Here is a 25,898-nt window from a genome sequence, read left to right as displayed (position 1 = left end):
ACAAAGCACTAGTCAGAGCACCTTATCATTAAGTGCCTCAAGTACTTAATATTTTTATTACATGGCTAGCTCCTCAAGAAGGCAAAACAGACAGCTCCTAGTAAATGGTTGATTTGAAAGGGCCAACATTACCCCAATTTCTGTTTAAAATGTCACTCCTATTGCTACTTCTATTGAATATTTGAGTTCGCCCCAAAGAAAACTTAACTCCTAATGTGATATATTACCATGTTTCCCCAAAAATAAGACCTAGTCGGACAATCAGCTCTAATGCGTTTTTTGGAGCAAAAATTAATGCAAGACCCAGTATTATATTATATTATATTATATTATATTACATTACATTACATTACATTACATTACATTACATTACATTACATTATATTATATTATAACCTGGTCTTATAGTAAAATAAGACTGGGTCTTATATTAATTTTTGCTCCAAAAGATGCATTAGAGCTGATTGTCCCACTAGGTCTTATTTTCGGGGAAACACAGTAGGAGATGGGGCATTTTGGGAGGTGATTAGGCCGTAATCGTGGAGCCCTCATGACTGGGATGAGTGCCCTTCTAAAAGAGACCCCTGAGAGCTCCCTTGCTCCTTCCCCCATGTGAGGACAAAGCAGGAAAACAATTGTCTGTGAACCAGGATACAGGCTCTCAGCAGATACAGAATCTTCTAGCAACTTGATCTTGGATTTCTAAGCCTCCAGAACTGTAAAAAATATATTTCCGTTGTTTATGATTTGACCCAGTCTATGGGCCTGAACAGACTAAGACACCACCGTCGATTTACACCTACCACACCACATTAGATATTCATTCACTTGGCTCCAAAAAACATTTAATCTTTAAGAGACAATAATTAAAATAGAAATGCCTCTACATAGTGAAGAGATGCTTATGATTTAAGTGTTCATCCATTCTTTTATGTAATCCTTAATTTTATTTATTCAACGAATGTGAATATTGGGTCCCTCCTCTGTGGCCGGCATTATGCTGAATCTTGAATATAGACGATGAATAGACTATACTCCATGCCTCAGGTGCTCAGAGTTAGTGAGAAAGGCAGATGTGGGCACCAATGATTACGGTACAATGGAATTTGTGCCATTTTTTCAGATAAGAAAAGAGTGATGGAGGATTGTGGAAGCCATAGAGTAATGGGAGGCTGGAGTTGGCCATGGGGACAAAATAAGGAAGAGGGCTTAGTGTTTTTCTTAATCTTTCCCCCTTTGTTTTCCCTCCTGAACAATTCTCTACAAAGCCTTTAGGGAGTTTAATAGGTGTCTTTGGGAGTGAGGGGGAGCCTCTGTGGTCTTTCCAACCAGGGGAAGGAGGTGTCCATGCAGGTGAGTCACAACGCAGGATGGGACGTGGGAGCCTAAGCGAGGTGAGCAGGGCTGCCCCACAGGAGGATGACCCGTGTAGGAGTCAGAGCGCAAGCACAGAAGGAGGGTTTCTATGTGAAGAGACAGCAGTGGTGGCTGTAGAGTTTCATCAAATAGGTAAATACATTCAGAATGTTGTGGAGCAAATTTTTCACTGCTGAAGAAAATTCCGCATATAGAAATAAGAATGAACTCTGTAGAGTTTTAGAATTGGAGGTTTCAGTGTGAACTCATTACTTTCTCTATATATAAATAGATATACAGAAACAAATATATGAGTGTGTGTTTCTTTTTCTTTTTTTTTTTTTTTTTGTTTCTTTGTGTGTGTGTGTGTGTGTATTTCCCAATTTTGTACACAGAGGGAAATGCTCTGTGGCCAGCATTATGCCTGAGATGCCTGAGAACAGTGATAAACCAATAGCAATGAACATACCAAACACCCAGATCTCTTGCTGATTTGGTAGTTGGAGCAGGGACATTACAAGAGGAGTCTGCATTGCAAAGTCTTGTTCTGGAAACAGTGAAGTGCACAAAGAATGATGAGGATGTGACAAAAGGACACAGGATCCAGCCTGTAGGGGCTCCAACTGGCCAATCCTGAGAAAATTGGGGAGTCAAAATAAATAAAAATGGTAATGGATTATAGCCTTCTGAACAAAATAAGAATCCATGCACTCAAGCTGTTATAAATAACTGAATAAAGACATTGAACGTTTGATTAGGAATGGAACAGCTATATAAGTTGGAAGCAGTTCCTCACAAAACACTTAATTACAAAAAGAAAAATAGTAACTGTTCAGTGGAAAAGTTGGGCAGAAACCATCTTCATTAAGTAATCAATGCTAACATCATCAGAAACAGGAAAAATCAAAATAAAGTGCAACCTGATAAGGTACATGAGATACACAGATCATAATTTCTGTAATATTCTTGCCAAAAGTATAAAAAGCTGATTCTTATCACGAGAACACATCAGACAAAGATAAAGTGAAGTAACATTCTGCAAAAACTGTCCTGTAATCTTCAAAAGTGTTGAGGTCATGAAGGTCAAGAAAACATTGAGGAACCATGATAGATTGAATAAGACTATCACAACTCAATGTGCTGTGTGATTCCAACTGGATTCTTCTGCTATAAAAGACGTTTTTGGGAAACTTGAATGGGACCTGTAGATTAGATGGTAGCAATGTATCAATGTTAACTTCCTAATTTTAATGATTGTATTTGATAATATATTGTGGGTTTTTAAAAATAATATAGGAAAATTATCTTTGTTTATAAGATATATATGAGGTGTGACAATAAATTTCGCAAACTTGTTGCAACGATGTTGCTAACTTTTTTTTTTTTATATATATCAGAGGGATTATATGAATTTGTACCAACTGGACAAACAGTTAACCAAGTTTACTATTTGGAAGTGCTGAAAAGGCTGAGTGAAAAATTTAGACGACCTGAACTTTTCACCAACAATTTATGGCTCTGGCATCACAACAATGCACCAGCTCACACAGCACTGTCTGTGAGGGAGTTTTGAGCCTGTAAACAAATAAGTGTATCGGAATGGAACACCCTCCTTACTCACCTGATCTTGCCCCCAAATGACTTCTTGGGGAAATATTGAAAGGAAGACATTTTCATGACATTCAGGACATCAAGGGTAATACGAGGACAGCTCTGAAGGCCACTCCAGAAAAATTCCAAAATTGCTTTGAAGGGTGGGCTAGGTGCTGGCATGGTGCCTAGATTCCCAAGGGGAGTAGTTTGAAGGTGACAGTAATGATATTCAGCAATGAGGTATGTCGCAGTTTTTCTAGGATGACTTCACTAGCTTAATTGCCTGACCTTGTAGGCTTAGATACTTAGGGATTCAGGATATCATGTTAGCAACTTTCAAATGGTTTAGAGAAAACAGTTTTGTGAAGAGTATACACAACTTTCTACAAGTTGGAGATTATTAAAAAGAAGAAGTGGGGGAAGAAAGCATCTACGGCGAGGCCTAAATGTGTTCCCAGCTAACACATCACTGGAGACTTCTTTGACAGTCTATTGAGAATACAACTACACTACCAGTGAGTTAACCTACCATGGCTCTAAGTGCTTGCCTGGGGCTGGGGGCCTAGAGGTGTGGATTCCAGGTGTGGCTTTGCCATTTGACAGTAGAATGAATGCCTTTGGAGAAAGTACTTGCTTTCTCTGGATGGCTCTTTCCTCATCTGTAAAGTGAGGGCTTGACATAGCTCCCTTCCAGCTCTAAAATTCAATACTGTGATTTCATCTTTTAATATGTTAGAGCTCCCCCACCAGCACTGTGGTGGTCCTTATTGCAAAGTTCTCAGTTCTCCACATCCAGCTACCCCAGGGAGGTCTCTGACTAATGTGGCGCTGCGTAGTTTGGCAGTTTGGTCAGCTTGGCCTGATTTAATTCTCCTCAGGCTGGAGGATTAGTGTTTCCGACATGCCGAGCTCCAGGAAGGGAGTGCAGCCTGGTGTAATAGTACAGTAAGGGTCTTCAGGATCCACCCATGCCCTCCTCTGGCCTGTATAATTCCAGCAGCATGACTAGAGGCTCAGTTAGGTACTGGCCACAGAGAATGTTTCCTTGGAGGGTCTCCAGATGTTAATTCTGGAGATGACGCTGGATCCAGAAGGTGATGAGCCAGATGGGCAACACCGGCCCATGATGAGAGCCTCATCTCTCCACACCCAGCCCCGTCTGAATTTCAGAACGCATGAGGAAAGTTAGCAACCCCCATACACACACATGCCAACCACACATAAAAAACAGTTCCTCCAGTTGACACGTTGCCAGTGGAAATTAATATGCTGTAGTGTGCTGAGAATGCTCTCCAGTTAATAATAACCAGACTTAAGAGAATGAGAACAAGATGCAAGACTACTGAGAAATGAAGGGCAATGATCTGTATGTCATATTTTTTCATATAGCGCAAATTTCCAAATTCTAAGTGCAGTAGATTTTACATATAATTTAACTGGGGACCTTTCTGTCAGGTGTTTGTTATTAAGAATCAGTGATGTGTCAGGAGGACTTGGTTGGTTCAGAAAGAATACCAGCAGGATTTAGGAGTTTCTTTGCCAAATTATCCTAGTGCCTGGCACATAGTTGATGCTCAATAAACATTTGTTGAATGAAGATAAACAGAATATTATATTCACCTGTGAGGATGATGTTCATGGAGGTGGGCTCAGGCAGCTAACTATATTTTTAAAACATTTTGCAATTTAGTTTCTTTAGAATCCCAAACCCGATAGATTTAATACGAATTGGTTAAAACTAATGATAAATGTTTCCTCAAGGAAATAGAGAGCTCAGTCGGAGAAACCATTTTCCACATGCTAGCTGGAATTTTGTTTCCCTTTTAATTTTTTCAGCTCCACCGCCAGGTAAGACAGTTTTGGGGATACTTTCTCCTCCACATCCCACCCTTCCAACCCTGCAGGTAAAGGCACCATAAACTAGAATGATGCTTTCTTACATGAGCACAGCAATTTCTCCAGTGCTGCTCAATCCTGCCACAGGGATGATGGCTTGCTTATAAAGCTTGGGTAATGAATAGCCCAAGATTTATTTTCACATTGATTTAGGACAGTCTTCTCTCTGTCACTGTGCCAAGACCTTCAGCACAACTAGATACTGTGTGAAAAAGCACAAGCTTTGGAGAAAAAACAAATAGCCTGAGCTTAAATATCTTCTCCGTCACTAATCAATTGCGTGGGTTGGTAATTGAGCATATTTGAGCCTCATTTTCCTCACAGCATTGTTTTTCCAGCTAAACAGGATCATATCTGCACAGCTCCTGGCACCTAGTAGGCCTGCAGTGCTGATTTTTTTCTTAGTTAATTTCCTGTGGGCCCACTTTGCCTCTCATCATTTCAGCTTTCTTGGTTTCTGCCTGCCCTTCCCTGTTCCCCCTTTCTCTCTTGGCTAACTGGAGGCAAATAAAAACTCACTAGTTCACCCTATAGTTGGACCATTTCTGTGATGCCGTTACTTACAGTGTCAGCATCGCCTGGTCCATCTCACAGGGAAGGTAAGAATTTGGAATACTTGGAAGTGCCCAAGGGCGCCTTCTGCCAGAACAGAAGTCTGACTTTGAACCATGATGACTTCAATAGAAACATATATTTTTTTTAGGCTCACATTCGTCATTGAAGTTCACATTTCTGGTCAATTCATATAGTCCATTTTAAGAATTTTCTGTAGGGGCAGGTTCGAGTTGCATTGCCTCAGTTTCTGTGGGTACAGAGGATGGAGACACCAGCAATCACTGCAGTTGACATTCAGTACCATGGTCATCTCCAAACACTGAGTGGCTCTTACCTATCATTAATACCATTAGGTATTATGGTCTATTTTTGACAGAGCAGCCAGAGTGATTCTTTAAAATATGACAGATAATATATAACACTCTTGCTCAGTGCTGTCCAGTGGATTCCCATGTTACCTACAAGAAAAGTCAGGGCCTTACAGCCTATGGTCTGAGTCTATGGGACCTGGCTTTGTCTACTCCGCCATCTCATCTCTTTGTCTCTCCCTTGTTTACTGTGTTCCAACCTCAAGGGCCTCTGCAGTGTCTCCAGCATGCAGAAGTCAGGGTTCCACCTCAGAACTTTCCCACCTGTTGTTCCCGATGCCTGGATGCTCATTGTCCCATTTAGCCACATTATTCAAGTCTCTGCTCAAATGTCACCTCTTCAGGGAGGTCTTCCCTGACTACCCTGTCTAAATTAGTACTGGTGACCACCATGTTCTGTCCCTTAATCAACTTGATTTTTTTGACGCACAAACACCTATTTATTTGTTTAAAGCCTGTCTCTCCTTCTAGAATATAAAATCTCTAGAATGTACAAACTGTTATTTCCATTACTGCGGTATCTCTTCAGCTTAGAGTTTTGGGCCTAAAGCTGTCCCAGAGAAGGTGCTCAGTAAATGTTTGGTGATTAAATGAAGAAACAGATTAATTGAGGACTAGCCCTGAGGCTGTTCTGTGGTTTGGTAAGAAAAAGGCTGTGAAACCATTTTTACTTTAAAGACACCGAGACGCTATGTCTCTGTAATAAGAACAACAGCCATGTAATAGCTTCACGTTATTCAACATTAGATGTCTTGCTCAATAGGAATCTGCAAGTGGTTTGTGATCATTTATGTGCTTACAATTTTATCAGTTTTGTCTATGGGAAAAGTTCATTATCTTATTCTAAGGTTATTACAAAGAAAATATGCAGTTTTTAAATTATTATACTGATAGTGCTTCCATCCATTGAACATCGTGTCACAAGAGGTCCTCTTATAATTTTAGTCATTTCCCGGACACATCCCTAAACACTCTAGCCTGACTACCTCCCGCCCCAATTCCTGCCAAACAAATCGAGACAAAGCATCAGGGGGCATAAGGTTGGGATTCTGAAGTTGGGCAGTAGTACGTACGAGACAGGTCTGGTTCAAACACGTGTGGCCTTAGAGAAGTTACTTAACATCTGTGTGCCCCAGTTTCCTCATGCCTTAAATGGGGATAATAAAGTACTTACATTAATAGGTAGCTACTATTTGAGGAGTAAATGAAATAATAATTTGATTAGCATGGAGTCATTAACTCAGTAATCATTAACATTAAAATAAAAGAGCCTAAGTGTTTGGGGCTTAAGAAAGGCAGTTCTTGCTCCTCCCCAAGATTTTCTTTTCTAATATGGGACAAGACATACATTTCTGTAGGGTATGTATTTAAAATTACACCAGTCAGCAAAAATTCATAAAATGTGTCAATATGCAAATTTAAAATGTTGGTAGATTGTTGCTTTATAAAATTCCTTTTGAATATAAGTTCTAATTGTCCTCATAGCTTTCAGCTACATGAATTTGGTACATTCAGGTCTCATCCTTTGGGTGCAGTGAGTGAATCTTTAGGAATTTTTTTTTTTTTTTAGTACAATTTGTACCAGTTGCCTTTCAAAACTCCCTTGTGAGTGGCGTAAGAGGAGTAGTTCCAGTAATAGGCCTAGAGAATAACTGGTTTGCCTGTACATGGGGACACGGGGTCAGGTGTGAGAGAGTTTCACTGGGGGTGGATTCAGACTACAGCCATTTGTGTCACTCAAAGGGAGATGTTAAGAGCTGACATCTTTCTCTTAAACCACAGCGACTTCTCTTAAAGCACACGCAAAGGCATGCATTACTGACCTCACCTAAGTACTAGGGCTATTTTATTAGTATTCCTTTTGTTGAGGATCAGCTTTTATTTGGAGGAAGAAATATACTATTTTGAATGATTACGCCCATCTCTCCTCCACATACACATGTACACATTTGAGGCTAGGGAAGATCCAGCGAGACCAAAAAAAAAAAAAAAAAAAATAAAGATAATCCAAGGACATATCCAGGACATATCCCTGAAATGATCTTGAGTCAACTTTTGAAGGGAGAAATTCCTCCATAACCACCCGTTGTCTCTCCAGGGTAGATTTTATAGTCTGATAGGAAGTGTCCGTGCAGAGATCTGCAGGAGGCCAGGTGTATATCTGTGTGTGGTTGGACGGTCAGCAGGATAAGGAGAAGGACAAGAAACAGATATTAGTCCAACAGAAGTAATTTCCTATTTCTTGCATATCCTCCCACTTACAATAAAAATATACTTTTCCAAATTGCACATCGGCTATTTGCAGTGTCTGAGACAGAATGCCTGGGCTGTGATTTTTTTTCCAAGCAGGAAACCAGGAAATGAGTCATAAAACATTAATACTGCCTTAAAATAGGGTAGGGTGATCCAAAGACGAGCTCGAGTTGAGCACCAGAGGGAAGCTACACCTCCAGAGGCGAAATTTCATTAAAGAGGGCTTGCCCTTTCCCATGGAGAGTTCCGAGTCTGGCTTCTTGAAGCTGGGAGGGCTGTGTCATGCTGAGGGGGAATCCTGGCTGCTTCTCACACATGTGGAGCACACCTCTTCTCAGAAACAGAAATAACTGGAAAAGGAGGCAATCTTTCTATTCTAAACAAAAGGATCCTAACACATCAGCTGGCCCATTGTAAGTGTTTTTGTTTCACAAGCTCAATTCAATTTAGGACCTCACTAATCTGGATATGTGATAACTCAGGAGGAGCTGGCTGAGATACAGAGTAATGGTTAAGGGCACAGATTCTGGAGTCAGACGGATCTAGGTAAGAATCCTAGCTTTGTCTCTTATTAGCTGTGACCTTGAACAATTTATTTACTCTTTCTCAGTCTGTTTTCCCTCTGCAAAACTGGGGCAATTATATCTAATTGTAAAGTAGTTTTGAGGATTAAATGAGATAATGAATGCACTAGAGGCGATTAAAAAGTAAAGTCACATTACATTTCATATTTAAATTGTCCTAAGCCTCACCTTACTGATTATAGGAAGGCCAATTTTCCACTAGATCCCCTTCCCCAAGTTATTTCTGGGAATAGCAGAGAAAATACTTATAAATTCTACAAATTAACCCTTATAGTTATTACTCCTTGGAACGATTTAGCTCTAGATATCTCCTGTAACCTCATGCCATTGTATAACTCACTTCTCTGGATTTGAATTCATTCAAATGAAGCCATAGCTAGCCCATATACTTCCTTTTTGTGAATCAGCAAAAGGCGACCCTTCCAGATAGGGCCACAGTTTCATGAGCAGATGAGACCTTTGGATCAGTTAGAAAATGATGGTCTCTGTATCCAAGTGGACTCCGCCCCATATCACAATCCATGGTTTGCTGAGGGGAGTGCAAGTTGGATCTCTGCCCTCCCCTTTCTTCCTCAGCCAGATGCTTTTAGGCAATAAAAAAACACATACAAGTATGAGCGAGAGCCTGGGGTAGTGTCTGCCTGCACATAACCGAAAATCCCAAAGCAACACTGGTTTAAATAACATAAAGGTTTAGTTGCTGCTCGTGTAAAAGGAAGTAGTCCTTCCAGGGTTGATCTGTCTACTTTGTAGTGTCATTAGAGTCTAGTTCCTGATTTTCTGCTCCGTTATCCTAAGTATATGGCTTCCATTGTCAAGGTCATATAATGGTCCATGAAAGCCGCAGAGCTCACGCTATCTCATACAAGTTCTAAGTAGTAGGAAGGAGGAAGGCATGAAGATGGGCATGGCCTGTGCATAGAAGGATATTTTTTGCATAAATCTTATTGACCAAAAGTTGATCATAGACCACATGCATCTGCAAAAGAAACGGAGACGTCATTTTTTAGCTGGGCACATGGTTGTATGTTGATTCTATTATTGAAGAAGAGGTGAAAATGGATGTTGGGGTTAGTCAATTGACAATTTCTCATAAGACTTTTCTTACTCCCACTTCTACACTGCTCTAAATATGAATCCAGTCACTCCCTTACAATTATCAACCCCTCCTCCAGTTCCAACCTGCTAAGCATCTGATTTAATAAAATATAATTGAACGCAGGAGAGGATAAAGAAAGCAATACTGCAGAGAGCAGACGTCAATGAAGCACATGGGCTCTAGAATCAGATTGTCTGGGTCCATACGGTGGCTGCAGGATAATTGCTTAGCTGTAAAACTTTGTATCTTCTGTATCCCCCTAGCTTTTCTGGGCTTCAGATTTTCCCATCTGCAAAATAATAGTCATGAGTATTAAGTGAGATAGTACACAGGTAGCCCATTTAGTGCAGAGTGGAGGTATTTTTACAAATTAGCACTCTAAAGGTTTTGAGAGCAGATGGGCTATGACATATCTCTGGCCATAGTTTCTTGAAGGACACTTATAACATTGTTAATCCATCCTCCATTCTGTGATGATATTTATGAAGTCCTCCTTAATGTCAAAAGACCCTCTGATCCCTAACTGCCTGCTGAGATTTACCCTTGGTTTGCTCCATCGTATCCTTGAATAGCTGGAAAACTTGCATTTGAATAGTTAGTATAATTCCCATTCTTTGTGGCAAGTGAACATTTCACTTGGCTTACCTTTGTCAGCCATTATTAATCAAAACTAATTGCCAGAAATAAATGGCAGAAGGAAGCCACAACAGGAGTAAAGATAACAATGCATTCAACTCTTTGAGAGTGTCTGCATCTGACTCCCATGTTCCTTGACACACGTGAATAGTACGATCTGCTCTATTGGCTCTCACGTATTACCCACGTGGCCGTGTGTAGACTATATTGGATGGCCATATACAAATGCTCTCCTTCTTGATTTATTTATTTATTTTTTTCGAGTGAAATATTTTAGAGACAACAGAATTATAATGAGTCATTATGGTGGTCAGTAACATTAAATGAGTTAGAAGTATGTATAAAAATTATACTACTTAACTGAGGGAAAGTGAAGAAATAAAACTGATATACACTACAACCAAGAGTGATTACTTTTGGGGTTTAAGGCTGTGATGCCCATTTGAAGGTCTTTGCCTTGATCCCCACAGGTTCCCAAGTAGCAGAGGCCCCAGGTCTCATGAGAATCTCTAGATCTCACAATGATTCTCCCTTCTAACCCCCCCACCGGTGTTGGTTCTCAGCACGTAACATAGTTTGGGCCCTCCTCTGCTTCTGTTCAAGACCATGCTTTTCCTACCTGAGCATTTCCTAGCCAGAGCAATTGGCAAGAAACAAAACAAAACCAAACCAAACCAAACCAAACCAAACCAAAACAAAACAAAACAAAACAAAAAACAAAACCACCATTCACTTCCTTCACTAGAAACTCCTACCCTCACCCAGAGATATCTGACCTCCATTGTCCAGACAAGACAATCACAAAAGTTGGGAGTATATTGCTCAAAAAGTAGGTTGCTTGCCAATTTAAGTAGTTCCAAATTAAGTAATGTGTGGGCTGTAAAATGCAGTCTAAATCCCTATTTTTGGAAACATATTTCTCTACATCTGAAAAGATATATAGTGCAGCTAAAGTTTGATCTAGTTTATATTGTAGTAATAAACAAAATACTTAATATTTTAGTCAATAGCATTGTCATTAAGATTTATAGTGACAGCACATTTTTCCCAAAAGCCATGAATAGAAATTTGCTTTGCATTAGTAAGTTTTCCTCATAATAATCCCAACCTCACACCCCAAAAGGATGTCCCAAAGGTCTCTATCTGGAGAAACGGAAAATTGTCAACCACTCTAGAATTGCACCTCTGCTGTTTTAAAAAGAAAATAAAAAATTCTCTTTCACTGGAGACCTCACTACAAATATATATCTTGGCAGTGATTAACATATGATAAGTGCTAAAACAGTAGCTATTGTTTCTAGCTGCTTCTTTCTAAAATAATACTGTTCATAACTTTGGATAAAGGGCTGCTGTAAAATAAGGTTACAATATTGTAAAATCAAGATCATGCAAGAGAAAAGACCTATGTTAATAACAAAAGGCAGTACGTTACTATGAGTTTTGTTGGAGCCAGACAAGGAAAGGAAACATGTCAAACTTTATAACTCAAAGATGACTAGGCTCACTTATTCTTCAAGGGAGCAATTTTTTCATTGCAGTGCATTCTAAAAGATAACCCCTCCATGGAATCTTCTAAAGAAGGCACTGAGAGACATAATACCGTGTTTCCCCAAAAATAAGACCTAGCCGGACAATTGGCTCTAGCCCATCTTTTGGAGCAAAAAGTAATATAAGACCCTGTCTTACATTATATAAGACCCAGTCTTATATTATAGTAAAATAAGACTGGGTCTTACATTAATTTTTGCTCCAAAAGACACATTAGACCTGATTGTCTGGCTAGGTCTTATTTTCAGGGAAACACGGTATGCAGTTTCCTTGCAAACAGATTTGTAAAATCTATACTAATAGGTTTCATATGGCAACTTCTTGTAAGAACTGAGCATAGCTAAAAGCACAGGGTGTTTGTACAACTTAAGACAATGCTAAGGGCAGCTAGGCTGAAGTGCAGTCTGCTTGGGGAGTAGATCTTGCGCTTGTGCTTTAAGGCTTACTGCTCAAATATTCCTTCCTCTTAGCTGTATTGCAGACATTTAGGATGAACTGTCTGTCTAGTGGTTATTATTTTCAGAGCATGTAATAAAAACCAAAGGAGTAGTTGATAAAGTTGAATGTGACCTTGGATGTATCTTCAAGAAATGTTTGCTGAGTGCATTGAAATACAAAGATAATGTCTGTAAGTACTTAAATACAAATATATATTGCCAAGTCTTTTATTATAAAAATACAATAAATGCAATACAGAAATTTGGTTAATCAAAACATTACTTACACTCCTGTAAGACCAGTATAATACCTGTGGTGATTTTAAATTATATCCATAAATTCTTTGATAATCCTCCTTTCTAAAGATGGAAGCTAATTTCTCTCCCCTCAAGTGAGGGCTGGATTTAGCGACTTGACTCTAACCAGCCAGCCATGTGAGTGAGCCTTCTTGGAAGCAGATGCTTTAGCCCCAGTCGAGCTTTCAGTTGACTGCAGCACTAGCCCACAGCTTGACTGAGACCTCATGGAGACCCAACCAGAACTACCCAGCTCAGTGATTCTCAAATTCCTGACCTACAAAAAAACTGCAGATAATACATGCTTGTTGCTTTAAGCTGCTAAATTTTGAGGGTAATTTAGTTACACAGGAACAGATAACTAATATGATCACCATTAATACCCTTTTGGTTTATTTACTCCCATTTTTTTTCCCCTCTGCTGCAGAGAAGTATTTGCTCAATAGGTCCCATCAAAATGTGCATAAACTCGTCTCTTACGTTTTTTTTTTTAACTTAATGTTTGAGAGGAAACATAATGAAGTGATTGAGAATGCAAACTACGGTGCCAACTTACATGAGTTTGAATCCCACCTCCTTTCTTTCTATGTGATTTTGGGTACGTGACTTTCTTTGTGCCTAATTGTTTTTGTATGTAAATTGGACATGATAATGATACATATAGAGTTATTGTGAAGATTAAGTGAGTTAATATGATTAGAAGAGTGGCTGGTGCAAACAAGTACTATAGAAAAGCAAGTGATTGCCACACCATATGATTATTAACAATTACTTTTCCCTCATTTTTTATTGTGGTAAAATATGCATAATGAAATTTGCTTTCTTTATCTTTTTTAAGTGTACAGTTCAGTGGTATTAAGTACATTCACATTGTTGTGCAACCATCACCACCATTCGTCTCCAGAACTCTTTACCTTGCAAAACTAAAACTCTGCAGGCATTAAATAATACTTACCCATTCTCTCCTTCCTCCAGCCCCTGGCAAACACCACTCTATGTTTTGTCTCGATGATTTTGACTACTCTAAGTACTTCATAGAAGTGGCATCATACAGTATTTATTGTTTTGTGACTATCTTATTTCCCTTAGCGTAATGTTCATTCATGTTATAGTATGTCAACATCTCCTTCCCTTTTAAGGCTAAACACTATTCCATTGTATATATTATACCACATTTCATTTTCCTTATCCATTGATCTGTTCTCGGACACTTAGGTTGCTTCCATGTTTTAGCTATTGTGAATAATGCTGCTACAGACATGGATATACAAATATCTTTTTGAGATCCTGCTTTCAGTTCTTTTGAGTATATTCCCAGAAGTGAAATTGTATTTTTATTTTTTTTAGAAATTGCATTTTTGTTTTAGAAATCTTCATGGTGTTTTCGATAGTGGCTGTACCATTTTTCATTCCCACCAATAATGCACAAGGGTTCCAATTTCTCCACATCCTCACCAATACTTGTTATCCCCTTCCTCCCTTCCTTCCTTCCTTCCTTCCTTCCTTCCTTCCTTCCTTCCTTCCTTCCTTCCTTCCTTCCTTCTCTCTCTCTCTCTCTTTATTTATGTATTTATTTAATTATGTATTTATTTATTTATTTTTATTACAGTCATCCTAATGGGTATGAGGTGCTATCTCATTATAGTTTTGATTTGCATTTCCTAATGATTAGCGATGTTGAGCATCTTTTCATGTGCTTATTGGCCATACACATATCTTCTTTGGAGAAATTCAAGTCCTTTGCCCAGTTTTGAATAGGGTTGTGTTTTTTTGTTTTTTTTTCATTGTTGAGTTTTAGGAGTTTCTTATATATTCTGGATATTAATTCCTTAGCAGATATAGAATTTGCAAATATTTTGCCTTTTTTACTCTGTTAGTGTCTTTTGATGCACAAAAGGTTTCAATTTTCACAGAGTCCAATTTGTCCATTTTTTCTTTTGTTGTCTGTGTCTTTGGTCATATCCAAAAAGTCATCACCAAATCCAATGCCATGAAGCTTTTGCTGTATATTTTCTCCTAGTTTTGTAGTTTTAGGTCTACAATTAGGTCATGGTCCATTTTGAGTTAATTTTTGTATATGGTATTATGTAAGGGTCTAACTTCATTTTCCTTTCTTTCTTTCTTTCTTTTTTCTTTTTTTTTAATGTAGATACCCAGTTTTACCGGCACCATTTGTTGAAAAGACTGCCTTTCCTCCCCTCCCATTTAATGGTCTTGGCATTCTTGTTAAAAATCATTTGTCCACATGTGAGGATACATTGCTGGACTCTATTCTATTTCATTGGTCTACATGTCTATCTTCATGCCAGAACCACACTACTTTGATTACTGTAACTTCACAGTAAGTTTTGAAATCAGGAAGTGTAAGTGTTCCAGCTTTGTTCTTTTTCAGGGTTATTTTGGTCATTTTGGGGTCAGTTTCTTGAGATTCAATACGAACTTTAGGATGATTTTTTTCTATTTCTATAAAATTTTGGGGATTTTGATAGGGATTGCATTAAATCTGGAGATTTAATGCATCTTAACAATATTATTTCCCAGTCCATGAACATGAAATATCAATTTCTTTATGTCTTCTTTAATTTTTTCAGGAATGTCTTATAGTTGTCATTGTATAAGTCTCTCACCTCCTTGACAAAGTTAATTCCTAAGTATTTTATTCTTTTTGATGCTATTGTAAATGATATTGTTTTCTCAATTTGTTTTTCAAATTGTTTATTTTTAGTGTATAGAAATCCAACTGATTTTTGTGTGTTATCTATGAATTAGTTTATTAGGATTTCCTTGTGGAATCTTTAGAGTTTTCTATATATAAGATTACAACATTGTGAAGAGATAATTTTACTTCTTCCTTTCCAATTTGGATGATTTTAATTTTTTTTCTCGCTTAGTTGTTCTGGCTGGTACTTCCCATGCCATGTCATATAGAAGTGGGGAAAGCAGGCACCTTGCCTTGTTTCTGATCTTAGAGGAAAATATTTCAGTCTTTCACCAGTTGGTATAATATTTGTTGAGGGTTTTTCATATACAGCTTTTATTATATGGAGGTAGTTTCCTTCTATTCCTAGTTTTGTTTTCTTTTTTCCCATGAAAGGATGTTGAATTTCCCTACCAATTGAGACAATTGTGTGTGTGGTTTTTTTTTTCATTTTCCTCCATTCTGTTAATGTGGTGTATCACATTGGTCAATTTTCCTATGTTGAACAATCCTTGCATTCTAGGAATAAATCCCACTTGCTAATTATGTATAGTCCTTTAAATATGATGCTGCATTTGGTTTGCTAATATTTTGTTGAGGAATTTTGCCTCAATGTTAACAAGGGATATTGATTTTTAGTTATGTTTTTTTCTTGTAGTGTTTTTGTTTGTCTTTTGTATCAGGGTAATGCTGGCCTCATAAAATGAGTTAGGAAATGTCCCCTCCTCTTCAATTTTTTGGAAAAATTTGAGAAGGACTGGTTTTAGTTTTTTTTTTTTAAATGCTTGGTAGAATTTACCATTGAAGTTGTCAGCTCCCGGGCTTTTCTTTGTCAGGAGATTTTTGATTACTGATTAAAGCTCTTTACTAATTATAGGTCTATTCAGATTTCCTAATTCTTTATGGTCTAATCTTGGTAGGTTTTGCATTTCTAGGAACTTTTCCATTGCATCTAGGTTAGTAAATCATTGGTATACAATTGTTCATAGTATTCTCTTATAAACATTTTTATTTCTATAGAATCAGTGGAAATATCTCCACTTTTTAAAATTTCTAATTTTAATAATTTGAGCATTCTCTTCTTTCTTAGTCCATCTAGCTTAAAGTTTAGTCATTTGACCTTTTTAAAGAATGCATTTTAGTGTTTGTGATTTTCTCTATTATTTTCTATTCTCTATTTCACTTATCTCTGTTCTAGTCTTTATTTCCTTCCTCTTGCTAGATTTGGTTTTAGGTTTTTTTGTTTTTTGTTTTTTTCTAGTTCCATAAATTGTAAAGGTAAGTTGTTAATTTGAGATCTTTTCTTATATTTTGGGGGGGTTCTCTTCTTGAATCTTTGTAATAGCATGTTGGCATCTCGCCTGAGTGTGGACAGCTCCTAGTGGGGTCTTGGAAAGCTCAGGAATTAATTTCAGTTGCATTTGGATGCATCAAAACTCATAACTGTGCCAAATTCCAGACAGACAGGATGGTGGTCCCAGACACCTGGGAATCAAGACACCTGAGTTTAAGTTTTGGTGCTGCTGCTTACCAACTGTGTGACCTTGAGCAAGGTCAAGGCTCATTATTCTCAATTACAAGTTTATGAGATAACAACCTTATAAGGGGTATAATGAAGATATAATGAAATAGCTTTTGTCAAAGTACAAAGTAAAAATATAAATAGTTATTATTTCTAGAACTGTGAGCTTTCCAAAGACAGGGAACTACACCTTTTTCTCCTTCTAGTAACTAAATTCCATAGTAGCTATGACTGTGCTTAAATTACATATTGGGCCACATATCTACCATCTAGCACATAATAGGCATTCAGCAAATGTCAGTTGAATGAATGAGCTAATTACTCTTACCTTGAAGGGTGACTTGTGTGACCTTTGGCAAGACATTCAGCATCTGGATCCCTGCTCTCTGTCTCTCACTGGTGCAGCTCCTTCATCAGGAGGAATTCCTTCAGGGGTCAGCTCTTCCACAGGCAGAGCCAGAGGCAGCACTAATGTTTGCCATTATCACGTGAGAGGCCCCAGGACTTCACTAGATGCTATCCCACTGGGATGACTGAGAAGTAGGAGAAAAACAAGCAAATGAAGTCGCCTTAGCTTGTCTCAGTGTTTCTTCATCTGTTTCTTGTCATCTTTCTTGCTTCCCTCACACACACACCCAGACACCCCCACCCACACACCCGTCTGCTTTCTTCCATCCAGAAAGACATATATGCTCCTCCCAAGTATCATTTTAGGGGTAGAATCCAAAGTCTTCTCTTATCTGAAATTCACTGTGCACTTGCCACTTGGCAGAGCCTGCAAACAGCTCAGTGGGTGTTTTTATAGTCAGCACTAAAAAAAAAAAAAAAAAAAAAAAGAATCACCATACCACTAATAAAATTTTCCTTATTGTTGTAACTGTTGGCAAAGGTAAGTGTCTGGGGAAACTGACTGCCTGAAAAGCTTCATTATGCTGCAAGAATATTTTTGATAGAATTTCAGCAGCTCCTGACTGACTGTCAAATTCACTATGCAGCTTTCTAAAGTCGCCCCCCACCTCTCCCTAATTGTTCCTCAAACTCACACACACAAAAAAAATCTGAGGTCAGTTGTTGAGAATTTGAATCTTTCCAAGTAATTAGCAGGTAAAGTTACCAGGTAGTAGGCAATGTTTGCTTGTAATCCGTCAATAGGGCCTGCAGTGGGGGTAACTGTCATCTTGAGTGTCCTTGCAACCATGTCTAATCTAAAGTGTCAATAGAGAGTTTATTTCTGTCTTTTGTTCCTACTGCCAGGTTGTGAGTTTTCCCTTGAGAATCCAGGCTCAAGGTAATACAGAAATTTGGAACATGTGAATTTCAATGAAAAAATTTCCCCAGCAACTCAAAATATGTAAAAGCATTTAGGCGTCATTCCTCTATCCACATGATTTGGTCAGGTTATATCAAGCTATATATTCAACCTATATATACAGTATCTCAAGATGGACATTCAGCCTTTTACCAAGCCGCAAAGTTACACTTTGCCAAATGGATTGGGCAGAAGAGGGTGCAGATGAGGGTCTTTTAACGCTCACCAACACTTGCTTAGTAATATCAGTGGCTGCTACCACTGCTAGGTTTCTTGCCTTTGACTTACATCTTTTCACTCTTAATTCCTCACTGAACTGTTTTCCAGTTCAAGATAGATTTGCCAAAACGACAGAGCCTGCATTGCATATAGAATGTGCCTAGATTTACCGAGCACGAGTTCAGGAACATATTTTTTTATTAACAGAGTCTGATCTTGGCTGACAAAGTTTTGTGACTGCTCTTGGGATCAGTCGTGAGTTGAGCTGCTGTGAGGTTTAGCTGACTGCTTCATTCTCATAAATACCTTCCTTCTTTGAAGTCCCCTTGATTGGACAAAATTATTCCTTGTTTTATCTTTAAAGACGGGGTCCCATTTTCTTCTTTTCATTCTTTCTTTTCTTTCTTTTTTTCTTTTTCCTTCTGACTCACATATAGAACCAAGATGTTGGGTTCCAGCAGCCAATATGGTAATTCCCAGATGGCTTTTAAGGAAGATTTTTTTTCTTGCCGCTTTAATCATTTAGGTAATGTTCTTTATTTTTCAATACAGGATAAAAAACATTCTAAATAGAATTCAGTGTCATATGCTACCTAATGACTTCTTCAGGTATAGTAATCAATATGGTTTGGTGATTGTTGTGAATGAGACACAAATTTTACTATGAGGTTTTTCTTGGACTTGCTTTCTTAAAGATTTCATTTAAAGTTGAATTGAAAATGCTGCTGATATAACAGCTGGTATTCAGCATTTGTTTTGCATTTGTATCTAATCAAGATAAATAGATTCTCCTTATAAGTAAAAGAAAAACTAGTATGGGGGAAAAAAGTAATGTGCTTGTAACCAATACGTTCTGTTAATATATTTTAACTTGAAGTAAGTCTAATCACTTCTTTATTGGGGAGGAAACATAAGGGCATGCAGAGGAAAGTGTTTTCACATGGCATTGTCAAAGGCATTCAGTTATCTATTTGGCTTTAGTAGGTCATCATACAGAGACCAAGCTTGAGAGAGCAAACCCATTGGAAACTTACCTCTATAACATTTAGAAGATTAAAAATCTTGTCACCTCAACCCCTTTCGTTAGACAGTCATCAATCAGCAAATACGACGTGATCCCTATAACTTTTGGTATCAAAACCAGAACATGTGTTATGAGCCTATCCTTGATATAAATAAGCTACATTGCATACGTCCCACTCTGATGGTGATTCCTGATAAAATCTGATGCAAACTGACAAACGTGTCACAATGTCTAATCCCTTAAACACCCAAAGCTCTTGGACACTAGATGTTTTAAAAAAGAAAATTGAAAAGCATGCTGTTCTCTTACTGAGCTTTTTCCTTCAGTGTCTATAGTGCTTCCAAACCCCTTCCATCTGCAAAGTAATAGGCAAGATGTAAATCTAGGCATTTAAATAGTAAGAGGGAAACAGGAGCTAGATGCTGTTTTCCTGCTGCTAAAACAATAAAATATAAAGAGGTGAAACGAAATGGTCTTGCCTTTCCCCAGTTAAAATCCCAAAGCTCTACCATTTTAATAAGAAGTCCTCCTTCAGAGGAACCCCTCAGACTTGCATACCTGCAGGTTAAAGATGGACATTCCGGATTGGTGTCTGGGAGGGCTGAGAATAAAAGTGGGGGTATTCTCACAGTGAAAGAAATAAGAGCTGCCCCGTAAAGCAAAGATCCTTGCAAACCCACTCCATGTTTTTGAGCTCTGGTCCACATTTCTGGATTGTATAAATCCATACTCAGAGGACGGCATAGTGCCAGATTCCATGGAGGCCAGGAGGTGTGTTCACGAAGTGCAGTGACACCCTTGGAATTGCACAGTTGTGAGGTCTGCTTCTCAGACATTTGGACAACTGCCATGAGGCAGGGAGGGAGGAAATTGGGCCAGTTTGCCTTCTGTTATAGACCAGGCTTTTGGATGACAGGATTCTTTCCAATCAAAATGCCATGGATTACTCCCTGCTGTGAGCTAATAGGGTGCTAATTAGCATATTTCATTTATTTACTTAACTGGGATAGAAACCATTGGGCACGTGGCCCACTTAGAATGGTTTCCTGGGGAAGCCATGAACTGCTCTAAGCACTACCTCCAGGCATTAAGGAAACCAGTTCACAGAAGCACAATACCCAGCGCTCTCCAGCCCCCCTTCTCTTCTCTCCTTCACACCTCCCTCTCTTCCAAACATACACACACAGAACATGCACAAGGGCTGGAGTCTAATCTGGTCGCACTTCAGTAAGAATCTGAAATGAGAAATGAAATTGCATGGACATTTCCAACAGTTCATCTCCCTGGACGCTTTTTGGCAACTGCATGGACCCTCTTGACTTTGTGCTTCACCTGTAATAATGACTCTTGGGCATCAGACGAAGCAGAGGCCTCCTTGATCTCTTTTATCACTCTCGATTTCAGACGAGAGCCAAATGCACGCAGCGAATGAAAGTGGTTGCTGAGTTCCAGGGCCCTCTCTGGACTATTACTTGGGGAAGCTTAAAACACCTGTTTGCCTTGGTTTCCTCCTTACTTAGGAAAGAACTCACTTTTTAATTCTCACACTACACTAAAGTACTTTTACTAAGTACTTTTGGAGTTCCATGCCTGTTAATCTCCCTAATGGCATGTTTTCAGTTTGTTCAGGGGCAAACCATTAACGATGAACAGAAAGCCGCCCAAACCCACATAGCAAAGAGAAGCTGTCCCTGTGGTGGGGAGGCCCATTGTCCTAAGCAGTGAGAAGCAGGAAGCCAGTGCTCTATAAAACCCTGCCTGAGTACACAAAAGAGCTCGCAAGGCAACCTCCCACAGTAGGAGTGTGGGGGCAGAGCCCCAGAAAGTAGTTTCCAGGCTCTCGGCCTCACATAGACAGGTGCTGGCTCAGGTAGTAAATGGCCATCAACTGTGATTGCATGGCCATCAGCTGTGGCTAGTTGGCCGTCAGCTGTAACCAGTGAGCCATTGGCCACTAATATAACTGCTGTGGCTTCGCTAGCAGAGAGAGATTGCTGCTAGGAGAATGGAGGGTTAGCAAGAAGATGGTGGCTGAGCCTGCAAGAGGAGCAATGAGGGTTGAGAATTGTATGGCTCCTGTTTCCTGTGTCTCCAACCCAGCCACCAGAGAGAATATAGTGGTATGACTCCCCTACCTATGGCTCCGTGGGTGTTCCTTTTTGGCCTCACCGTATCCTGCGTTCTTATGTGGGGAGCGGGAGCAGAGACCCCGCCGGGTCTCCCGCACAACAAGGAGTGCTTCTCAATAACTTGGTAGAAATAAATGTGTGTAAAAGGTCTTGTGGTGTTTCTACATCAACCTTCATTCACCAAGGACTCAGTTAATGACACCGTAATCCTCCATACTGTCCGAGCCTAATCACCTTAAAATGATCACAAATGTGTCCTCTAACGCTAAGCAATCACTGGGTCTTGTCATGCTTACTTCCTGACTGCTTCTAAACCATGTCGTCTCTTCTGCTTTTCCATTGTCACTGCCTGGTTCAGGTTTAGGTCCTCTGTCACCTAGACCCTTGCTACCCAAAATATGCTCTGAGGACTGGAGCATCAGCTTTCCCTGGGAATAGGTTAGAACTTCAGAATGCAGTGACTCCCTCAGCCCCAGGGCGGGGAAAAAAATCACAATTTGCATTTTAACAAGCTCCTCAGGTGATCCATCTGCGCATTCAAATTTGAAGACCACTGAGTTAGACTACCATAGGCTGCCATCTATTAGGTTGGTGCAAAAGTTATTGCGGTTTAAAAGGTTAAAAATAATTGCAAAAACCGCAATTACTTTTGCACCAACCTAAATAGTATGTTTCTGCCATCCATTTCCTCCGTCAGCATCCTCCACGCACCTTTTTTTGTGGTACCCAGATCTGATTATGTCATTCGTCTGCTTAAAACTTTTCTAGATTTCTCCATTATCTACAGAATAAAATCTTGCAGCTGATAAAATGTTTTCAGTCTGTAATATCAGGTGGTCCAAGATAATAACTTTAGTTTTGTACATAGAATATAGCTTCTATTTCAGGTTTTCTATACGCTCTGATGGTGAGAATTTCTTTTCTAGTCAATTCAAGATGACACCAGTCATGTTTTTCTCTGTCATTTCACAGTTAAACTCAGTTGATCATGATTTGCCATTGTTTGTTTTCACCTCATTTTCCTGTCATCAAAATTCCTAGGTACTTATGTAGTTTTGTGGCATCACCTGGAAGCTAATTGGCCATTCATCAGTGTCTGTCCCTGTTGGAGCAGGTCTTCAGGCATGGTCTTGGCTCCATGCTGGTGTCCACCCATCAGCCAGATCCCCATGGTTCCACACTGTCCCTGCTTTTATGGTCTTTGCTGCTGTCTCTTGTGGCACTTCTTTGTGACAAAGGGTATTACCTTTGGGCCAGCTGGCTTTCTCTCTTTTTCAGTTAATTTGTGAACCCATCTTGGGGGAATGGAAAGACTTCACTGCTTTTGGTCGCTAAGAAAGATGCAGTAGGGCTGTCCGGTTCCTCTGTAACCTAGACACTCCCACACCTATCTCTGTTATCCTCCAGCAATTGTGTCTGGGCACCTGGGTTTTTTTTAATCTAGTTTTCAGCTTTTCTACTCAGGTCTTCAGCCACCCCAAATTTTGGGCTTCACCTACTGGAACTCTTATCAACTGAAATAATAGACTTCCCTGTATCTTCAGTCTTTTTATAGAACACACCCTTCACTTAAATTGTGCATAGGTTCACAATCAATCGCTCAATCAATCAACACACAAATAAATAGTAAAATGACATCATTCTATCATATACTTATAAAGTGCTTTGTGCATTATAAAGCTCTTTAAAATTCTCCTCCCTCCCTGAACTTAATCAATTCACATAGAAGCCCCGTGAGGTAGGAAAAGTAGATATCCCAGGATATCATCCCCAGATGAAAAAAACCTTACTTCAGAGACGTTAAACAATTTTCTGGAATCATCTGAGGCCTAGAAGGTAGAGAAAAAAAAATAACCTTAAGGACTTTGACACTGGACTTCCCAATATTCCTTGCAATATACCATATAGAAAACTAATTTCTAGTTCTCCCACTCAACTCACCTGGTTTTTAGGCAGATCACTTAGGTTCTCTGCATCCTTGCCAATCCCATTGTAAAATGCTTATGAAAATGCTACTCTCTGCCAGGTAATTGTGATGTGCTTTGAGCCCCGTGGGAGAGAAAACAAACAAAAAAACAAACAAACTGTAGGTAGCATTTGCGTTTCTTATATTTTGTCTACAAATTTTCTCCCACTTTATTTTTACACATCTTATTTCACCTCTTAGATATTAGGCAACTTATTGGGCAAAGACTCTTTCCATACCTTCTTTACATCTGTGCAGTAATTAGTGCAATATGGGGTAGACTCTTGATGCCTAGTCAGTGCATATTTAATGAATAAATAAATAGAATCCTACTCCTGTATTTGCTGAACCATATGAAAGGCTCTGTATCTCTGTGAAGTTTGTGATATGTCTTGTTGCTTTATTCAACAGTGTCTTAAATTTAATATCACAAGCTGTTGCTTAATTTAAACCACTGGTACTCGACTTCAGAGTTCCAGCTGTATCTTGCCAGAGGGTAACACTGAGTTCTCTTGTTGAGGGCAACAGCCTTCCAAATAAATCAGCTGAAAAGTTTCATGTATTAAGCAGCAATTTATTTTTCTCTCATTGAGGAATTTCTTTATTCAGGTGTTAATACATAACTTAATTAACCAATGAATTTACTTATTCACTGATTTATTTAAACCCTTCCCAGAGCGCTCTTTTTGGAAATCTTACCTTGTTTCTCAAGTCTTGATCTAAAGTTTCCATCTCCATAAAGCCTAAGTTTTTTTCTCATTGGTCTCAAATGGATGTAATTCTTTCTTTTAAAAAATTTACCGTAACTTTACTATTTTTCTGCTCAAATTTGAAGTTCTTTTAAGAGCAGAAACAGCATGTTGCTCCTTTTGTGGCCTACAAAATACTGTATATAACGGTCTAGTAACTATTTGAAATTTGTTAACTGAAATAATAAGACATTCTAATTTTATTTTTGAACATGAAAAAAAGATAATTTCTTTTTGGAAATATTATGGCAACTATCAATTAATATTTTAATGTCATAGCCTACTTCTCCTCCTAAGATTTCATCCTAGCAACTGAACTCTCCAAAAACATCAGTGGATATGCTACTTGCAAGAAAATTATAGGAAGAATGTAAAGAAGATTTCTGATACTTTTTTGTTGTTGTTGTTAGTGCCAGACTTCTCTGGCCTTAAGTGATAGAGAAAATTTATGATTTAAAGTTGTTGTTTACATGCTAATTTTTTTCATACCTTGCATTACCAGGGCCTTGAATTGTAAATGTATCCATGTCTGCTCCTCTGAGCATCCATCTGCTTTCTATTGGAAAAATAACTATGGATCTTATAAACTGGTGAGAGGTAGACTGATTGAAGCTCCAAATCAAGAAAGTGTCCCTACAGAGAAAAAGCTACATTTTAAACTAGACACCAACAGTTACGAAATACATAACCCAGCAAATATAGAAAAATTAGATTGGGACCACATTTTCAATTTTAGGGAATACACTGAATAACAGGTGAGACTATCTTCTATATATTATAGAAATTAGATAGGACATGTTTAGGGCAAATAAAAGGCAAAATAGTGTAGTTGTTGATATTACTGAACTAGCTCCAAGGTACAAATGGGCTGGGATTTCCTTGATTTATTGAGAGTTGAGAGCTGATAAGAAATGATGTGACAGTAGGAGTTAAATTCCTAGGTCTGGCTCTATGGGATACACTCTTTCCAAAGGCCCAAGTATTACAGCTGGCAAGACATCTCTGGGTAGATAGTTATGGGCTGAATGTTTGTGTCCCCCAAAAATTCATATGTTAAAACCCTATCCACCAACCCCTCCATGACAATGTGATGATGGTGTTGGGAGGTGGGGGCTTTGGGAGGTAATTAGGATTACACAGGATCAGAGGGTGGAGCCCTCATGATTAGGAGTAATGCCCTTTTAACAGTCAGGACAGCTTGCTTCCTTGTTTTGCTTTCTGTTGTGTGAGGAAACAACAAAATGTTGGTGGTCTGCAACCCAGAAGAGGACTTACCTCAGAACTCGACCATAGCAGCCCCCTAACTCGGAATTCCAGCCTCCAGAACTGTGAAAAATACATTTCTTCTGTTTGTCAGCTACCCCGTCTATTGTGATTTGTTATAGCTACCTGAACAGATTTAAGACACTATCACTTCCTTACTCGGGAGTCCCTTCCAAATAGAATATGGCAAGCAGAATATAAGGGGGATAGTCAGGAAGAAAAGAAACTTTTGGAGGATCAAAAACATTGACTAAAAACCACACTGTCCTTCCCCGGCTTCTTTCTGGAGCTTAGCAGTGTGCGTTGGTTTAGAGGAAAGCCAGACGACCTCTCATGAAACATCCTATTCAGGAATTTCTGTTAAACCATGATCCCATTCCTCAGTTTACCCAAGGAT

General features: G+C 38.9%; 1 long non-coding RNA gene across 1 annotated transcript in view; it reads right to left on the bottom strand.

The window, feature by feature from the left end:
* LOC148755701 (uncharacterized) overlaps positions 1–20,066 on the bottom strand; it is a 40,380-nt gene extending 20,314 nt beyond the window's left edge. Inside the window, exons 1-2 of the long non-coding RNA XR_016018652.1 lie at positions 19,953–20,066; positions 17,171–17,375 (exon numbers count right to left, since the gene is read on the bottom strand). This is a non-coding gene — a long non-coding RNA (uncharacterized LOC148755701). The remainder of the gene's footprint in view (positions 1–17,170; positions 17,376–19,952) is intronic.
* Between the last annotated feature and the right edge of the window lie 5,832 nt (positions 20,067–25,898).

Source organism: Rhinolophus sinicus, chromosome 14 (genome assembly GCF_057876585.1).
Source record: "Rhinolophus sinicus isolate RSI-liver-muscle chromosome 14, RSI-T2T, whole genome shotgun sequence".
NCBI lineage: Eukaryota > Metazoa > Chordata > Mammalia > Chiroptera > Rhinolophidae > Rhinolophus > Rhinolophus sinicus.
Note: the sequence above shows the minus strand (reverse complement) of the source record. Positions and strands in the feature narration are given on the sequence as shown.